The sequence below is a fragment of the Lemur catta genome, chromosome 19 (genome assembly GCF_020740605.2).
Source record: "Lemur catta isolate mLemCat1 chromosome 19, mLemCat1.pri, whole genome shotgun sequence".
Taxonomy (NCBI): Eukaryota; Metazoa; Chordata; class Mammalia; order Primates; family Lemuridae; genus Lemur; species Lemur catta.
The window spans coordinates 20,358,994-20,379,316 of NC_059146.1; the positions used below are offsets into that span (position 1 = coordinate 20,358,994).

Genomic DNA, 20,323 nt, shown 5'->3' on the forward strand with positions numbered 1-20,323 from the left:
ACTAGGGCTGGGATTCTGGAAAAACCGTGGTACCTTATATTCCTTTCTTTGTATGCACAGGAATTTCTTGTTTAGACCTGAGTATTATCTCCATGTTGGAGCAAGGGAAAGAGCCCTGGACTGTGGAGAGGCAAGTGCAAATAACGAGAAAATTCAATGGATGGAAATGGATGAAAGGTGTGATCACAGGTAAGTGCTCAGATGGATAGAGAGAAAGCTGCTCATTAAATAGTGTTTGGGAAACTCTATGCAAATCTGAAGGTTCTGTGGAAATACAAAAGTGTATGTCCTGTGAGCTCCGAAAGGAAATTTTTCTTTTCCTTCACTTCTCACTCTGTTCCTCAGAGATGTAACACTTTATCCTTGTACCCTCCAGTGGTGCTTCGGCTCAAACAGAAACCAGTGGAAAGTCCTTATCATGGCAGACAACACTGTTTTATCTGACTTCATAAACTCTTTTGTTCTTGACACTGAGCATCACAGGAATGTCTGTTCAGAAGGGTTGCTCTCCCCATTGGTCTTTCCTTCTGTAGTTGCTTCCATCTGATGCTACGTTCTCAGTCCATATTTATCAGAATTTTGGCCTTCATAATCCTGACGACTGGACCTCTCCATGTTCCATCCCATTTCATGTGCTTGGAAGACCAGTCAGCAGATGGGAAACATTGTCTGGTCTTCCTTTGCATCTGGATCTCCAGAAACTTTCTGGAGCTTTCTCAAGCCCTTTCTGCCTTGTAAGTCCCTCAGCCATTTTTGCCACACTTCACGGGTGTGTATGAGAAGGAAGCGAGTTGGATTTTCTGAGATTGTTACTCAGCAGATAAAAAAGTCAACAGAAACATCCTCTCTTTGATCTCCAGTCCTACATGGGTGCAGATCCTATTCTTTCAGTCTCTTTGTGTGGGCTGTGTTGGCAGAACATGGAGTCCATTCTCAGGATGCCACAAAATCTGATGCCCATGCATTGTATTTTTCTCTTTTCCACTCCTATTACTACTGAGTGGATGTAGGGAGCCTTGGCTCTGCCTGATTTTATACTCTCTTAGTTTGTATAATTGTGTTTCTGAAACTGGCTTTTAACATACACGTCCCTGTAGAAGTCAGGATCTGCCCTCATGTGTCTCTGCAGTTTCTCTTGTGAGTCTCTTGTTAACCCCTGCATTGCTTGACTGAGATGACAGCCTCAGGGCTGACTTGTTGGGATAATCCAGCTTTACGTTATGCATAACTTCTTGTGGAGTATCCCATGGAGTGGGTTTACTGCATAGCATAAAATTGATGAAGGAGAACACTTTAACTAATGTGAGTGAATATCATCCTGCGACCTGCGAAGATGCCCTTTGAAGCCATTGATTAGAGCTGGCCTGTGATCCTGAGATAAAAAGTACAAGGAGAGCCTGACTGATCAGCATTTCCTATTGTTTTTCTAGTTTTTGAGAAGCATCACAAAAGTGTCACTGTGACAATGCTGATCACATACTAACGATGATCTCCTTTGAGCCAGCAGTCAGTGTTGTAGGAATTTCTTCCAGGGAGAACACTGTTTAAGGTCACTGCCTCGTGTGTAAAGTGTTGTTCATGTCACATTTTTCATCCCCTATATGTGTCACTATTCATTTTCAACAACCAAAACTTTGTCATTTTGTCATTGGTTCATGCCTCTAACAGGCATGGTTTTGATACATCTTCCTGAGGGAGCTTCTGAAGGTAAATGATGTCTCCATATTTTAATTCTACCATAATTTGTTTAAACCAGTGTAGCTTTCATCTTGTATAGTTTTAGGTATTATCAATGACCTTTTTAAAAATTTATTTAATCAGCAGCTCATATGTTCACGGCAATTTTGATCATAAAGTACAAACTTAGAGTTACCATACTACCTGATTTCAAACTATATTACAAAAGTATAATAATTAAAACAGGATTGTAGTAGCCGAAAAGTAGACACATTGATTAGTGAAGCAGAATAGAGAAGAGAAATGAACCAGTACATATATGGTCAATGGATTTTTGACAAAGGTGCCAAGAACTCACAAGGAGAAAAGGAAACTGTGTCAGTTCATAATGCTGCAAAAATGATTCCACATGCAGAAGACTGAAACTGGACTGTTATCTCACATCATATACAAGTGCTGTCCAGAACGTATCCAGCCATGTAATATGAAAAATACTATCACCAATACCTGGATACTTTCCAAATACCCTGGTATATAAATCAACTGCTTGGCTCACGGTTGTAATCCTAGCACTCTGAAGAGGCCGAGGTGGGCGGATTGTTTGACCTCAGTAGTTTGAGACCAGCCTGAGCAAGAGCTAGACCCCGTCTGTACTAAAACTAGAAATTCTATGGACAGCTAAAAACATATATAGGAAAATTAGCCAGGCATGGTAGCACATGCCAGTAGGCCCAGCTACTTGGGAGGCTGAGGCAGGAGGATCGCTTGAGCCCAGGAGTTTGAGGTTGCTGTGAGCTAGGCTGATGCCACGGCACTCTAGCCCAGGCAACAGAGAAAGACTCTGTCTCAAAAAAAAAAAAAAAAAAATCAACTGCTAGAAGAAATCACAGGGGAAAACCTACATGACATTGGTCTGAGCAATCATTTTTTTAGATTTCCCCCAAAAGCTCAGGCAACAGAAGCAAATACAGACCAATGGGATTGCACCAAACAGAACTGTGTCTTCACAGCAAAGGAAACAATTAGGAGAAACTTTCATCGTGAGAAAGTATTTCCAAGCTGTATATCTGGTAGGAAATTAATATCCAAAAATGTGTAAGAAACTGAAACAACTCAATGGCATGCAAAGAAATAACCCAATTAAAAATGGTCAAAGGACCTCAATAGACATTTCTTGAAAGAAGACATGCATATGAACAATAGATACATTAAAAAGACTCAATATTAGTAATCATTATGAAAATACAAATTTAAACCACAGTGAGATACCACTGCATACCTGCCATAATGGCTATTGCTGAGAAGTGTTGGTGAGATTGTGGAGAAACGGAAACCCTTCTTCTATACTGTTGGTGGGAATGCAAATTAGTATAGGCATTATGGAAAACTATATGGAGTTTCCTCTGAAAACTAAAAATAGTATTACTATATGATCCAACAATCTCACTTCTGGATATAAATCTAAAGAATTTGGAATCCATATGTCTAAGATATCTGCACTTCGTGTTTACTGTGGCATTATTCACACAGCCAAGTTAGATAGTCAAACTAAGTGTCCATTAGCAGATGAATGGATACAGAAAATGTGGTGTACAATATAGAGTGGAATACTATTCAGCCTTCTTAAGAAGGAAGTTGAGTTTCCCACATGTGGATGAACATGGAGGACATTTTGCTAACTGAGGGAACCAGGCATAGGAATACAAGTATTGGATGTTTTCTTTTATATGTGGAATGCAATTGGAGTAGAGTGTTGGTTTTCAGAGGTTGGAGGATGAGGAATAGGTTGGTCAATGGGTACAAAGTTTCAATTCAACAGTAGGAGTAATTGATAAGTTTTTGTGGAGATGGATAAAAGTTATAAGTCTGATTCCATCATTCCACTGATATAGGTATATCATGATATTACTTTGTTTCCTACAAATATACACAATTATACTTTGTTGATCTATAATACAAATTTTAAAAACTCGTATTCCAGTTCTTATACTCTGTACTGGTGCTAAAATGGATGTCGTTGCTTTTTTCTTAAGAGAAAATTATTCCCATTTCCACAGACTACAGCTATTTGTAGATGTGGTTACTCATTCTATGTCTGCTTGTTTTTTAATGGGTTACTAGGATGTTTTCCTAATTATTTTTTTGTTATGATTTATAGATGATAGTTTTTACGTATGTATTGTGCAATATAACTTGTTTTCATTTCAATTGTGAGATACCCATATGTTTTTTGTCAATTGGTGTATATCTTGAGGTCACCCCTTTCAGGGGTAACATAGGTTTGCACATTATGTTTTAGTTATAGGTGGTTTGAAACTAGACTTTCACAATATTCATCTGGATCACATGTAATCAGCTTTTCTTTATAAAATGATACTATTCCTTTTTTGTTCCTAAAAATTGAATTTTATCTTTCTGAAGTTTCCTAAGTATTTTTAATGTCAGTATTACCTTTAGTGTAATATTATCAATGTGAAATGTTTGTTTACTTGCTGTAATTAATTGGAAACTGATGGTTCTGTATATGTTGTAGATCTCTCTCCTGAATTTGTAATAAAATATGTACCACCCAAAGAGAAGACCAACGCAGGAGAAGTATTCCAAACAGTGACATTGGAAAGACCTGAAAGCTATGACACTGAAGACTTTTCCTTTAAGGAAGTCCAGAAAAATATATATGACTTTGAGTGTCAATGGAGAGATGATGAAGGAAGTTACAAAGCAGTGTATACGGCACAGAAAGAAAATCTCCCTGATAGAAGAGATCAACATGATAGAACAGATGCAGGAAACAAGCTTATTAAAAATCAGTGTGGATTAATCTTTAAGTCCCATGTGCCTCAACTGCAGCTACTTCAAAGTAAAAGGAAAGTTGATGAATGTAATCAAATCAAGTCTATCAACCATGGTTCCTCAGTTTCACCACTTCAACAAATTCCTTCTAGTGTGAAAACCCACATTTATAAAAATTATGAGAATGATTTCATCTTTTCTTCATCACTCACTCAAGAACAAACAGTAAACAATGATGGAAAACCGTATAAATGTACTGAATGTGGCAAGGTGTTCACTGCAAATTTACATCTTGCATGTCATCAGAGAATTCATACTGGAGAGAAACCTTACAAATATCATGAGTGTGGAAAGGCCTTCGTTTACCCTTCACAGCTGGTACATCACAGCAGAAGGCATACTGGAGAAAAACCTTACAAATGTTACGACTGTGGGAAGACCTTCAAGGATAGTGGCTCCGTTGCATACCATGGAAGAATTCATACTGGTGAGAAACCTTACAAATGTAATGATTGTGGCAAGGTCTTCACTCGAAATGCACACCTTGTACATCACATTAGAAGTCATACTGGAGAGAAACCTTACCAGTGTAATGAGTGCGGCAAAGCCTTTAGTGTACGTTCAAGACTAACTACTCATCAGGTAGTCCACACTGGAGAGAAACCTTACAAATGTAATCAATGTGGCAAGGTCTTCGCTCGAAATGCAAACCTTGCACGTCACATTAGAAGTCATTCTGGAGAGAAACCTTACCAGTGTAATGAGTGTGGCAAGGCCTTTAGTGTACGTTCAAGACTAACTATTCATCAGTTAGTCCATACGGGAGAGAAACCTTACAAATGTAATGAGTGTGGCAAGGCCTTCGCTCACCCTTCACAGCTTGTACGTCACAGCAGAAGGCATAATGGAGAAAAACCTTACAAATGTTACGACTGTGGAAAGGTCTACAAGGATAGTGGTTCTGTTGCATACCATCGAAGAATTCATACTGGTGAGAAACCTTACAAGTGTAATGAGTGCGGCAAGGCCTTCGCTTACCCTTCACAGCTTACACCTCACAGGAGAAGGCACACTGGAGAAAAGCCTTACAAATGTTACGACTGTGGGAAGGCCTTCACTCGAAATTCACAGCTTGTTAGTCATCAAAGTATTCACAGTATGGAGAGACCTTACAAGTGTTCTCACTGTGGCAAAGCCTTTCGTCTACGTTCACTGCTAACTTCCCATCAACTAATCCATAGTGAAGAGAAACCTCACAAATGTAATGAGTGTGGCAAGGGCTTCACTCGAAATGCAAACCTTGCACGTCACAGGAAAATGCATACTGCAGAGAATCCTTACAAATGTAATGAATGTGGCAAGGGCTTCACTCGAAATCCAAGTCTTGAACGTCACGGGAGAACGCATACTGGAGTGAAACCTTACAAATGTAATGAGTGTGGCAAAGGCTTTGCTCGAAATGCACACCTTGCACGTCACATTAGAAGTCATACTGGAGAGAAACCTTACAAATGTAATGAGTGTGGCAGGGTCTTCGCTGGAAATGCAAACCTTGCACGTCACATTAGAAGTCATTCTGGAGAGAAACCTTACCAGTGTAATTAGGGCGGTAAAGCCTTTAGTGTACATGCAACACTAACTGTTCATCAGGCAATCCACACTGGAGAGAAACGTTACAAATGTAATGAGTGTGGTAAGGCCTTCAGGCAAAATGGAAACCTTCTTAGTCATCAAAGTATTCGCAGTGGAGAGAAACATTACAAGTGTAATGAGTGCGGGAAAGCTTTTAGATTGCGTTCAGGCCTAAATAATCATCAGGCAATCCATACTAGAGTAAAACCTTATAAATGTAATGAATGTGGCAAGGTTTTCACTCAGAGTTCACAACTTGCGAATCATGTAAGAATTCATAATGGAGAGAAACCTTAGAGATGTAATCACTGTGGCAAGCTCCTCAGTTAACGATCAAAGCTTGCAAGGCATCACAGAATTCATACCTGAAAGAAACCATACAAATGAGTGTGGCAAGGTCTTGAGTCCCAATTCACTCCTTGTATGACATTGCAGAATTCATTCTCAACAGAATTCTTACTATTACAGACTATGGCAAACCCCTCATCAGTTCAAGCTTTAACATCAGAGAGCCCATGCTAAAGAAAAATCATATAATTGTATGTGGAAGAGGCTTTTTTCATGCCTCACCGTCCACTGGGCATCAAAATACACATCTTTGATGAAAGCACACGAATGTTGAGGCTATTGCCCAAGGAGCCATAAATGTAGGGGAGGATTTATATGAGGAATGACTCAATCTCCACTTCTCCGTGATTAACCTTTGATATTACATACTGTAAAATAATTGTACATCCAAATATGTTAAAACTTACTGCATGATATATATCAAAGGTGCCAGGACGTTTGGAGATGGCCAATTACTTTCAGGTTACAAAATATTTTATTCATTTATTTGAGGATTCTTTTTTTTTTATTTCAGTATATTATATGGGTACAAAAGTTTAGGTTACATATATTGCCCTTGTCCCCTCCCCCCCATTTGAGGATTCTTGAAAAGGCTACTTTACTATTCATAACTTTCAACTTGAACTTTGAAATCTGACTATTATGCCTTTTTGACGAGCCTTTCATTGTGGTGTGTGGGAAAGAATCCATTGCCTGGCAGGGCCTCCTTTAAGGATGAGGATCACTTCCATCCACGTTCCTCTGAGAAGGATGCTGCCTTTGCATATTAAATATGAACCTAATTAGCATTTGGGAGGGGCAGAGAATAATGTAAAAGTATGATGTCGCTCATCTTCCTCATTGTGTTCAGGGTTCTCTTCTGACAGGAGGGCACTGTAGGTCAAAGTAGGCAAATCTCAATCAAGTAACCATAATACAGAGTAGATCAAGACCTTAAGACACTGGGGTTTGTATGGGAAGAGAATTAGGTTATTCAGGACTGATTATATGGTAGCAATAATGCTGAGGAAATGGTAGCCACCTTTGCCATTGAATGGTAATAGCTACTGCATAGCAAAGATTGATGAAAAATTAGTCTTAGTTTTGAAAATTAAGAAAGAACAGTTATCAGGGTGGAAAGTTTAATCAAAAGAACCAGAGTAGCGTTCTTTGAGTAGGATTCACATGTAACTGCTGAGATTAGAAATTGCTGCTACTTTTCTCAGAATGTATTGTAGAGCATATGTTTTATAAAATGTATTGTTATTTCATACCTATGAATTTATCACATTCTTTCCCAACATAGTTTTCTGCTACCTCTATAGTACTCATCATAATAGGAAATAACAATGCATCATTAGGTTCTTAAGGTTGAAGAAACTAGAACAATTTTTTTCGTTGGTGGAATCCAACAACATATAATTTCGAAAACCTAGAATCATACATTGCACTTAAGTTTTTCTCTCCACACAATGTTTTAGGATACTGATGCACCTATCATGAAAATCCCATAGATGTGCAATTTCAGACTCTTAAACCCCAAAAGCTGCATCAGTGTTAGTGAACATGCACTGTATTAGATTTCCACTTGCCTCTTTTTGGTGTGCCAAATAAGACCCATGGTATGCATCTTGACTTACATGAAGTGAAAATAGAAATATAGTATGGATATGAAAGATATAAGGACATAAAAGGAAGTGTGTGGTATAAGGATAAAAATACCTCTCTTTTGTCCTAGGAACGCTCAGTGATGTCATTTGGAAAGATTAATGTTCATGAAATTCCTTTTAAGAATGAATATACACAATGAGAATATTGTTTCATTTTGATAAACTAGAGATTTATATATTCACCCTTCTAATATTTTTGGTAATTTTAATTTGTGGGTAATCATTCTTAGCACTTAAGTTATTCTTGCTACACTCTGCCCCACGATACTCATGTGAGTCCAGTGAAAATTGCATAGCAGTGCAGCTTCAGACTCTTACACCCTCAAACATGTACCATTGTTGATGAACATGCACTGTGTTATTATATTTATACATGCTTCTCTCACATGCCATGTAGGACCCATTACATACACCTTCATTTTCCTTAAGCAAAAATGCACATACAGTAATATGGAAGTTATTATGAAATAAAGAATGTATGGGCATTAAGGATAAAAAATAACAGCATGTCTTTGTCCTTGCAGTACTCAGTGACAAAAGTTTTAAATATTATCATTCATGTATTTCTTTTTATGAATAAGCATAGGAAATGGGAACTTTGTTTTGCTGGGTAAACTAGGAACTACCTATATTCACCCTTGTAACACTTTTCCGAAGGTGAGCTTTTCAACACTCCCCAGAAACTTGATTGATATGCACTTAATGTTTGGTTTGGATATTGAGGTTGATGCAGTACACAGAAGAGGTATGAGAATTTTTAGTGCACAGTGAGGCTTTCTCAGGAAAGCAGAATAGTCTTCCACAGCGGGTCCAAAAGTGGCTTCAGAGGAACTGGGGTACGTGACTGGCTTGGGGTGTTAGGATTGTTAAAGGGTGGGTGGAAGTCGAGTACCCACATGTGGTTTGATTTCCAGCTGCTGCCAAAGGAGGGAGGAGCACTCAGGCATTGTTGGCTTAACTAGGTGGGCAGAATAGGAAGAGGGAATGCAGAGGTGTAAAAGGTATTAGAATTCAGTATCACACAATGTAGTCTGACTCTTTAAGGTAACACTGAGTGTTCTTGAAATCCCCCGACTTGGTGAGGAAAGACCCCAATTTTTCTCATGTTAATAGCTTACTATATTCCTTTTTTGGCTGCACATGTAAGTCCCATCACACAGTATGACTGTTTAAAATGTTTGTTAAATACTATTTAGTTAAATTGCCTAAAATATTTTTTACAGTAGATTAAAATTTATTGTGTGGAAGTGTTTATTCTGTAATAAATATGATTACAGAATTTTATTAAAAGAGGATTTTTATAAAAGTATGTAAATCTCATTTTCAGATTATGGTATTAAACAGTATATACCATGGTTCATTTTCAAGTCTAATAGAATTTTCTCATTTTTTATATGATTTTTTTTGTCATTTTTTCCCCCTCTTTCATACATTATAGGCCAGCATGCATGTTTCATACAGTTTTTACCTGTGTTACTCTAGTGAGGTATTTAGGGAGTTTGTAAATGAGGGTGCCATTTGGAGATAGATTTTGTGACATGAGCATGTGGATAGTACAATGGAAGGGAAAACTAATTTCTCTGTAAATATGAAAAAGCAGTGTCCCTTAAAGTGTTTAGTTTAGGGAAAGCATTGGGACAGTACAAAATAGTGAACTGAAATTTCTTAATGTGGGCATCATCTAAGATCACATGCTTGAAAATCAAATGTGTGGAGGTTAATCAGCATCTGCAGTGGTAAGTGAAAAGGTGGTAAGAGGGAAAATCCCCCAGATTTCAACTTCACTTTGTCACAGGGAGATAATCTCTATTGCTGAAACCTCAGAGGCCATTCTGCCACCTGACACTGGCTGGTATTTCTATTCACAGTGAGAATCTTTCAGGAAAACAAGATGTTTGTGTTACTTGTACCATGAAAACTAGCACCCAATAGACTTGTTTCCATCCAAAATTACTTAATAAGTACATTTGCTTTTAATAATTTCAAGGTGGGTGCACACTTATAATCTGAGCTCCCTGGGAAGCCAAGGCAGGAGGATTATTTGAGTCCCGGAGTTAGAAATCATCCTGGGTCACATCGGACCAGCCTGTCTCAGAGAAAAATTGATTTGTAGGGAGGGGCCAAGGTGGTGGGCAAGAAGCAGCTGACACATGCTTCTCTCACACAGAGGATCAAAAGTGGTAAGCAGATATTCACCTTTAGCTGGATAGTCTGAGCAACAGCCATGGGATTCAAAAGAGAAGTGACAGATTATGCCGATAGCAAAGGAGAAGGAAGTAAGGCAGCCCCTTGGGTGGGTCAGCAGTAGCCAGGGTGCTGCCTGCACATGGGGAAGGGAAGGTGAGAGATCTCCAGGACTCCATACTGCCCCCATAGACATTCCTATCTGAGCTACAAGAGGGCCCCTCTACTCCCTCAGCCCTCCCGATAAACACAAGGAGCTACTTATAAACTGCACAGTGACCCTCTCCCAGAGAAGTAGTACAACATGGTCCCACAGGGTGCTGAACCCTAAGCACTGTGGCTCAATTCTGAGGCCAACCTTACAGTGCTGCGTCTGCCTGGGGGCCAGTTCTGTCGCTGTAACCACCTCATTGCTGCCAGGACATTGAGACAGTAGAGAGGCCAGTTGTGCTTAGAGACCCTAGGGACTAGGCTTGCTGGTGCTGTCGCTATCACCGGAGGATCCTTGGGAAACCAAACCCCCACAACCACCAGCCCCCACTGCTGCTGCTGTTCCTGACACAGGGCCAAGTCTCCAGCAAACCTACCCAGCCTCTCGATTCCATTGCTACCTTGGAGAGTGACCCACCCTGCTTTTACGTGAACTTTCAGCATTGGCCTGGGGACCAGCCCACCCCTGCACTGAGCATGGCTCAGCACCTGCTTGGACTGAAGGAGATGCAGAAGAGCCCCAGTGTTAGAGGCTCAAGATGTATCTGCCCCTGTCCTGCCTGAGTAATCTGGAGCAGGACTCAAGGACACTATCCAGGGGTGTAAAACTGAGAATACCTAAACTAGTCCACTACCACTAGGACGTGGACACCTTCCCAGGGCTTTGAGTTCCAACTCATCTAAATTACGGCCAACAGTGCAGTTGATACCTACCAGCATGAGCTGAAAGAGCAAGGGAATTCCTAGCATAGAACAGGTGGACTGCAAACTTATTTGTCTTGAAGTGAGGGAAGATATTCCACATGAGAAGGAACCAGCATAAGACAATCTAAAAAAACACCCCTTTCATACGGCCAAAGGGTCACGCTAGCTCTGCAGCAATGGACTCCAACCAAAGGGGAACTTTTGAAATTTGAGATATGGAATTCAAAATGTGGATCCTGGCCAGGCACAGTGGCTCACGCCTGTAATGCTACCACTCTGGGAGGCCGAGGTGGGCGGATTGTTTGAGCTCAGGAGTTCAAGACCAGCCTGAGCAAGAGCGAGACCCTGTCTCTACTAAAAATAGAAAGAAATTATATGGATAGCTAAAAATATATAGAGAGAAAAATTAGCTGGGCATGGTGGCACATGCCTGTAGTCCCAGCTACTTGGGAGGCTGAGGCAGGAGGATTCCTTGAGCCCAGGAGTTTCAGGTTGCTGTGAGTTAGGCTGATGTCATGGCAGTCTAGCCCAGGCAACAGAGTGAGACTCTGCCTCAAAAAAAGAAAGAAACCAAACAAAATGTGGATCCCAAGTAAGCTCGATGGGATTGATAAGGAAGTCAAAAACCCACTTAAAGGAACTAAAACAGTAATTCAGGACATGATAAAAAATCACCAGAGATAGATCATAAATAAATCATAACAGACCTGATGGAAAGGAAAGAGTATTTTAGGGAATTTCAATATATAGGGGAAAAGGGTTAAAAACCTATGTATCAGGGACAATGAACAGTATTCTGATGATGGGCACACTAAAAGCTCCAACTTAAGGCTTTTAAAAGGTATCCATGTATTAAAAACATTTGTACCCACATAAATGTAAGGTAGACTGTAGAGGAGGGGTAGGGGACCAGCCTGACCTTGGCTGAGTGCCGGGGCCAAACCACAGGGCTGGCTGCAGCAGGGTGACAACAGAAACTGCCAAACCACAGGACTAGCTGCAGCAGAGCAACAACAGGAGCTGCCAGCAACACAGGAAGATCACTTGACTGTCTGCTACAGCAATGTAAAATTACACCCTCATCTAAAAGCAAGCCCCCTCCATTTATGCCCCTCACCACACATAAAAACCCTTGCCTCAGTCCCAGATGACTACGACTTCCCGAGCCTCTTTGCTTTCTCCCGGGCCCGGGAACCTTGCCCTGGTCCCTCCCTTGGGACCCCTTACCCTCACCCTGGAACACTCCAATAAAGCCTCTTTGCTTAACCCTTTCAACTCTGCTCATCTTTCATTCTCTAGTGCTGACCATCTAAAAACCTTACAATAAGATTTTGAAATAAAAAGAAAAAAGCAAAAGTACAGTGGAAAGTTTCAAGAACTGACTAGATCAAGCACAAGAAAGAATTTCAAAGCTTGAAGACAAGGCTTTTAAATTAATCCAGGTATTCAAAAATCAGGAAAAATGAATCGAGAAACAAAGAGGGTCTCCAAGACATACTGGATTCTGTAAAATACCCACAGATAACAATCATAGACATCCCTGAGGGAGGAGAAGAAAAAAGCATGGAAAATCTGTCTAAGACAATAATGGTCTGGCCAGACTCAAAGTGAATGAGAAAATCCCACAAGGTGATTGATGAAAGCAGTACATAACTTACAAAGGAAAACCCAACTAACAACAGACTTCTCACAGAAACTTTATAAGCCAGAAGGGGTGCCATCTTTAGCATCGTTAAGCAGAATAACTTTCAGGGAAGAATTTTGTATCCTTCAAAACCAAGTTTCATAAATGAAGGAGAAATAAAATCTTTCCCCAACAAGCAAACTGTAAGGGAATTTGTGACCACTAGACGTGCCCTGCAGGAAATTCTTTAAAGTGGTCTAAACACCAAAAAGAAAGGTTGATACACAACAGAGTAAAAACACTCAACTGTGAAAATCCACACCTCTTTATAAAACAATAACACAAGGGAGAATACAAACCAAACAAGTCACAATCAACATGATGATTTAGGATTTCATTTATGAATATTAACATTAAACAAATATAAATGCCCCTCATGGAATGGATTTTAAAAAATACAATCCAAATATCTGCTATCTACCGGAAATCACTTAACTCATAAAGCATTGCACAAAGTCAAGGTAAAAATTTGGAAAAAATATTCCACATAAATGGAAATCACATGTGAGCAGGAGCAGCTATTTTTATACCAAATAAAAGAGACTTAATTGAAACAAGCCACCTCTATGGTATATGGTTGGTCATTCTCCTTCTAGTAGCAGGAGATAAGAATAAGAGAGGTTAGACTGCATATAAAACGTTAAACCATCACTCAGTTCATATATGAGCAGCCACCAAGGGGTTTGAAATTAATGTCAGCGATATCTTGCTTCCTGTTGCTAAGGAATCTTATCTTTCCCTGACCCTGGTTTCTCCCTCCTCTTGGGTATCTTTCCCTGACCCTGGTTTCTCCCTCCTCTGGTGTCCCAATCCCAGTCACCTTAAAGAAAAGTTGGGTATCCTGAGGAATTCTGGGGAAGAGGAAGACTTCTATAGGTAAGAGTTTCCCAAATCAACAGCCTGAGATTCCAGGAAGGAGCAATCTTATGTCCAGAGGTGTCTCAACCCACTGACACCTTTGAAAACAAACATATGGGACCTAAAGGAAGAAGCCACTGAGCTTCTCAGATGCTGGGAGATACGTGGAGCAGCAAGCAGCATTAAACTGTGTCAGGAAGATTGCTAACCCACCATCAAGCAGAACAAGAATTAGTCCATTTGACTTGACTGATAAAGGTAATAGAAAGCTTTTTAAAATTATTATTATTATTGAGACAGAGTGTCACTCTGTTGCCAGGCCTAGAGTGCAGTGGCACAATCCTAGCTCACTGCAACCTGAAACTCCTAGCTTCAAGCAATCTTCTTGCCTCATTCTCCCAAAGTGCTAAGATTAAAGGCATGAGCTACCATGCTGAGCATACTACTCTCTTTAAGTTACCATTTACACAGACTATCTTTCTCCATTCCCTCACTTTCAGTCTATGTGTGACCTTAAATTGAAAGTGAGTTTCTAATCGGTAAAAATAGAGTTAGGTTTTGTTTTTGTGTCTTTTGGGTTTGTTTTTTTTGAAATACATTTAGCCACTGTACATTTTTTGATTTGGGATTTTAATACTTTTAAACTAATTGATAGGTAAGGATGTACTACTGCCATTTTGTTAAATCTTTTCTCTCTGTTTTATACACATGTATGCAAACACAGCTATATTTATATGAATGTGCAAAATCCAGCAGAAGTAAATGGAAAATCAAGTGAGTTGGAACTTTTTCTAAAAACATGATCCATATGGAGTTTCTGGGTCTGATCTTTGTAGCCTGTAACATACTCAAAACAGACACGTTGCCAAATGCCAAAAGATATACACCTGGCCACAGTATGAGCATAGAAAACAAGTTGCACTCAAAATCTACATTTTGGCCTCAAGACTGCCATTGTGTAGAGAGCATGTTTAGAAAGGAGTGTTGAGGTATTGGCAAAAGTGAGATGCCTGAGGACCTAAAGTATCTTTAAACTTCATTCACTGAAGTAAATGACATAATGATCAAGAAAAATGAAATTCCCCAGGATTTTACCTATCATCTCTATAATTAAATTATAATTAAAGGTTAGAATGTTGCAGTTTTCAAATATGATATGTGTATTTACTATTGTTCAGTTTTGCTTGGTGTTATATGTCATGCTATGGTTTGAATGTTTGCCCCCTCCAAAACTCATGTTGACATGTAATCCCCAGTGCAGCAACATTGAAAGGACAGGCCTTTAAAAGGTGGTTGCATAAGGGCTCCAATCTCATGAATTGATTAATCCATTCATGTATTAATGGACAACTGGGTTAATAGGTTAATGGGTTATCACAAGAGTGGGACTGGTCGCTTTATAATAAGAGAAAGAGAGACCTGAACTAGCATGCTCAGTCCCCTGGCCTGGGATGTCCTACACTGCCTCGGAACTCTTCAGGGTCCTCATCAAGAAGAAGGTCCTCACCAGATATGCCCCTCCCACCTTAGGCTTTCTGGCCTCCAGAACTGTAAGAAATAAATTTTGGTTCTTAAAATGTACCCACATCCAGGTATTCTCTTATAAGCAACAGAAAATGGACTAAGACGTGGTGACAATGTTGAAGTTTACTCCAATTTGATAATCCTGGAAAACAGCAAAGGTTAAAGAACTCCATCCTCCAACCCTTTGTTTCCTTAGGAACAGCTTACTGCAGAGAACCACATTTTCCTGGAGGACTTCATTAAGTCCAATGAAAGGCCCCTTGTTTACATAGGAAAAAGCCACATACAAACCCCCCAAATTCCCATCCTTTGTCTTAAAAGGGTTACTAAATTGTTTGTCACCAGTGATTAATGAGAACCATGCTGGTCATTTTGACTTATTCAGCCTTCAGTTACGCTTCATTCCTTCCTCCAGGTCCCTCAAATTTGGACCACACTTGGGCACTGTAATGTGAAACAACTTCTCCTTAACAGCACCTCTCAAGAGTAGGCTGAACTTCAGAGAAAACATTCCCTGAGTACCTGTAGTTCATGCCAGGTGCTCAACTACTGCCTCATACCTGGTACTTTCTGGGATTGTTTCTTGCTCCATATAAAAGAAAGCTCTTTTCTGTGTGACTTTTGGACATTTTTGGATCTTGTGGTTGGAGTACTATCCCTATTGCAAAATTTTATTTTGAATCAAATATCTCCTTTCACAAGTCTGAATTTGTTTTTTTAAGAGTGGTAAATATTTTAATTGTTCCATCTGTGTTAGACTATGCATATTCTCCTTTTGTGGCACAGGATTTAGTATATACTCAATGGGTAAAAGTAGTTTTATTCCAAATGCTTGATTTGCATTTGTTTTATAGTGGTATTACAGAGACAACTGTTCTGTGATGGAGGAAATACCTTTTATACTTCTTTTTTTTTGAGACAGAGTCTCACTCTGTTGCCCGGGCTAGAGTGCCGTGGCATCAGCGTAGCTCACAGCAACCTCAAACTCCTGGGCTTAAGCGATCCTCCTGCCTCAGCCTCCCGTGTAGCTGGGACTACAGGCATGCACCACCATGCCTGGCTAATTTTTTCTATATATTTTTAGCTGTCCAGATCATTTCTTTCTATTTTTAGTAGAGACGGGGTCTTGCTCTTGCTCAGGCTGGTCTCGAACTCCTGAGCTCAAATGATCCACCCGCCTCGGCCTCCCAGAGTGCTAGGATTACAGGCGTGAGCCACCACGCCTGGCCTATACTTCTTGTAAATATGTACATTTTGCTCTCTCGAAAATTTTATAGGGATCAAAACTCCACATTACCAAACTAGATGCATACTTTGACCTATATTCAGGTTACCATAACTCTGCTATTCTGAATACAATGAATAACTCCACAGTCAACTCATTTTATTTGCTCCTGATTAAGGAAGTTGATGCTGACACTTGTGTCTAGGCAACATTACTAGTTAGCAATATTGCATAATACAGAATGAGCTACCTTGTTGAGATCTCAAAATCTATCCTAGGTACCACCTCTTTGAAAAATGTACTGATATATCCTCTTGTATTCATCTGTGCAATGCCAGGATATCCTGTTCTTTTAGACTGAAAATATTTTAAATATGCTAATTTTCCTATCTACACATGATTATATTTCCATGGGTTACCACTTTTGGATGGATGAAATCTTCCACATAATTGGATGTGAATAAAAAAAAAAAACGTACTTCATGGTAGTTGTTTAACTCACAGATATAGCCATAAAATTATAGCTGGAAGATAAGAGGTCATTTAAACCTGATAATCTAGTTTTGATTTCTTTGAGGTTCCTATAACGGGAATAACCTCCCTATAAAATACCATTAGAGATAGCGCAAAATTATTTATTCTTTAGGTGAAAATAAATCCAAATATCTTTTAGTGACTATTTTCCAGACTTTGTTGTCCACATCTGACAAAAAATTGAGAAATAGAAAATAAAGATAAGACCTAAGATAGATGACAATTTTAAAATGAAAAGTACGTTGTCTACTTACCCTCAGGATGCACATAAAGTGAATTGGAAATTACATTTGTAAATTATTGACTTAAACATATTATGACATAAAGAAAGTTTATCTAAAGTTATTTGAGGTTAAGTCACCTCAAGTGTGGAATGGAATTACAAGGAAGAACAATGCAATATATATCTATTTTTTAAAAAAGTTATTGGTTGTTTTAAAGCAACAGTTCCTGATCTAATTTATTGTGGGCTTTAGCCTTCCAAGGTCCACACCCCGGGGGTTGTACCTATAAAAGTTTCTGAAACTGAGCCCAGCATGACTGTTTCTCACTGGGGCGAATGGGGAATAGGAAGGGAAAGGTGGTTCTGTTGGGCTATAAGCATTAAATTACACATTTCCTTCTGGGCAGAGAGCTGCATTTCACATTCTAGTTTGTATCCCCATCACAGATAATTTCAGAGCTTGTAAATTAAATTACTTGAATTAATTTTAATGACAGGAACTTTCCTGGATACAGTCACTGTTGACGGGTCGTTAACGGAAAAAAAGCCAAACTCTGGAAAAAAAATTTTTTTTTATTTTTTTTTTATTTTTTTTTTTGAGACAGAGTCTCACTTTGTTGCCCGGGCTAGAGTGAGTGCCGTGGCATCAGCCTAGCTCACAGCAACCTCAGACTCCTGGGCTTAAGCGATCCTACTGCCTCAGCCTCCCGAGTAGCTGGGACTACAGGCATGAGCCACCATGCCCGGCTAATTTTTTTGTATATATATTTTTAGTTGGCCAGATAATTTCTTTCTATTTTTTTTGGTAGAGACGGGGTCTCACTCTTGCTCAGGCTGGTCTCGAACTCCTGACCTCGAGCGATCCACCCGCCTCGGCCTCCCAGAGCTAGGATTACAGGCGTGAGCCACCGCGCCCGGCCGAAAAAAATTTTAAAGGGATTTACGCTGTGCCAAATTTGAGGACCATGACCCAGAGCCATGCCCAAGGAAGCTTTGAGCAAGGGGACTCGCTGTGGCTGGGTTACAGTTTGGTTTTTTACATTTCAGGGAGACAGGGGTTAAGGTAAAGTCATAAATCAATACGTGGGAGGCATAGATGGTTTGGCCTGAAAAGATGGGCCATCTCCAAACGGGGGATTACAGGTTATATATAGGTGGGTTTAAAGATTCTTTGGCTTGTAATTGGTTAAAGACAGGAAGCTTTGTCTAAAAGCTTGACATGTTTTAACATATTTGCTGTTTACAGAGATAAGCCACCAGACATAGATTTGTTGTGTAAATTGAGGACCTGCAGCTGTGTCTTGCATACCCTTAGGGCTGTTAAGGCATTACAAAGGATGTCTCCAAGGAGGGAGGGGGGCATGGTAAGGCATGTCTGACCCCCTTCCTCCTGGCAGGCAGTTTAGTTTTAGGATATTCCTTTGGCCAGGAGGGGGTGGAGGGGGGTGAGCCTTAAAATTTTATTTTAGTTCACAAGGTTTAGGATATTCCCTTGACCAAGAGGGGGTCCATTCAGGCAGCTGGTGAGGGGCGAGACTTAAGATTTTATTTTAGTTCAGAACATAAACCATTCTCAACTTAGAAAGAGGAAATCATTTTGTTTTCCGACATAAGTGGCCGACACAACACCTTAAAACTACTGGAAACGTTGACGTGGCTACCAGGACAAGAAAAATGCCAGGGCGACTTTCAACCCGGGAAACCGGTTGAGAGCAAAGAAGATGCCGGCGCAGGCCCCGCCCCTCCCGTTCCCGCCCCTCCCGTTCCCGCCTCCGCCCCGGCCTCTCGCCCCGCCCCGGCCCCGCCCCAGGCTGCCCGGCGTCTTCTGTCCGCGCGCTCGCACTTTTTGGCCCTCCTGGAAGCGGATCCTCAGGAGGGAAGGTGATCCCGCCTTCCGAGGTTAAGCCCGAGCTTCGCCCTCCCACGTGTTCCTTACTCGGTGCTGGGGGGGTCGCTACGGACTTTAAAATCCCCTCACCGCCCCCTCCACCGCAGGTACATACAGACCTCGCGCTGTGGATCCGGGAGCCGCTTCCTTTTGGGTGAAAGTCTGTGAGGCTGGTCCCGTCCTTCGGCCTTTGTGCCTTCGGTCCAGGTAAACACCGCGTTTCGCGTCTTTGCCTGCTCGCAGCCCTTCACTGACCTCTTCTCCCGCCCCGCGCCAGGTAAAGTCCTCACCTGCCAGGTAGATTCCCGTCCTTTACTCGCGCCAAGCCTCGCCCGTGTCGGCCCCTGGAGGACAGCGCAGTCCGTAGGCTCAGTGTCCGAGACGCCGCGTCCTCTGCCCGGTCCCCGCTGTCTGAGGCACGGTGGCCCCACCGTGTCCCTTCCTCCTCAGGCCTGATCCTTCGGGTCTCCAGACTTCCCCTTAGCAGTCACCGCTTCCCCTGACCCCTCGTTTGGGGAAGTGAGCGGGGCCTGTCTTGTGACAGCCAGCGTTCTTATGTCCCCAATTCCACCCCACTGGAAAATGCTGCTCTTCCGGGAGGCGGCCATCTTATTCCGTCCCCCTCCCTGTGAATGTGTGGGCAAAGGGGATCCCAGGAGAAAGAGCAACTGAGAGAAAAACTAAGAAAGAAAAGAATGAGGGAGAGCCATAAACAGATGGCAAAGTAGAGGGTTGGGGAGGGATTTGCAAAGACGCGGTACTAGTGAGAGAAGCTGAGAAGGTAATGTAAGGTTGGTGGGGGTGCCGTGTAGCCCCCTCCCCTGCTACAAACCCCTCTGCCCTAAGCTGAGTCAGGTCCACTTTTCCGCTTGAACAAGCACCTGGCCCCACCAAAGCCCAGCCACATCCTGTGACTGGCAGCACACCCAGCCCCCACGCTGTCTACCCGACCCCAGAGACATCCTGCTTACTGAGAGCTTTATAATCCACTTAAACAAGCACCTAAAAAGCAAGCCCCCTCCGCTTATGTCCCTCACCGCACATAAATAACCTTGCCCCAGTCCCAGAGGACTGCGAATTCTTGAGTCCCTGGTTTCTCCAGAGACCTGGAACCTCGCCCAGGCCCCTCTCTTGGGACCCCTTCCCCTCACCTGGGAGGGGGAGCCCTCCAATAAAGCCTCTTTGCTTA

General features: G+C 41.3%; 1 protein-coding gene across 2 annotated transcripts in view; it reads left to right on the forward strand.

Annotated features, from left to right (window-relative positions):
* The window catches only part of LOC123624635 (zinc finger protein 665-like), a 53,664-nt gene that overhangs the window by 12,069 nt on the left and 21,272 nt on the right, over nt 1–20,323 (forward strand). The window contains exons 1-2 of one of the 2 annotated variants that reach the window (XM_045532666.1): nt 19,039–19,145; nt 19,242–19,341. The exons of the other annotated variant lie outside the window; for it this stretch is intronic. The gene's annotated coding sequence lies outside the window, so the exon portion shown is untranslated. Of the gene's footprint in view, nt 1–19,038; nt 19,146–19,241; nt 19,342–20,323 lie in introns of those variants that run through there. 2 annotated transcript variants of the gene reach the window in all.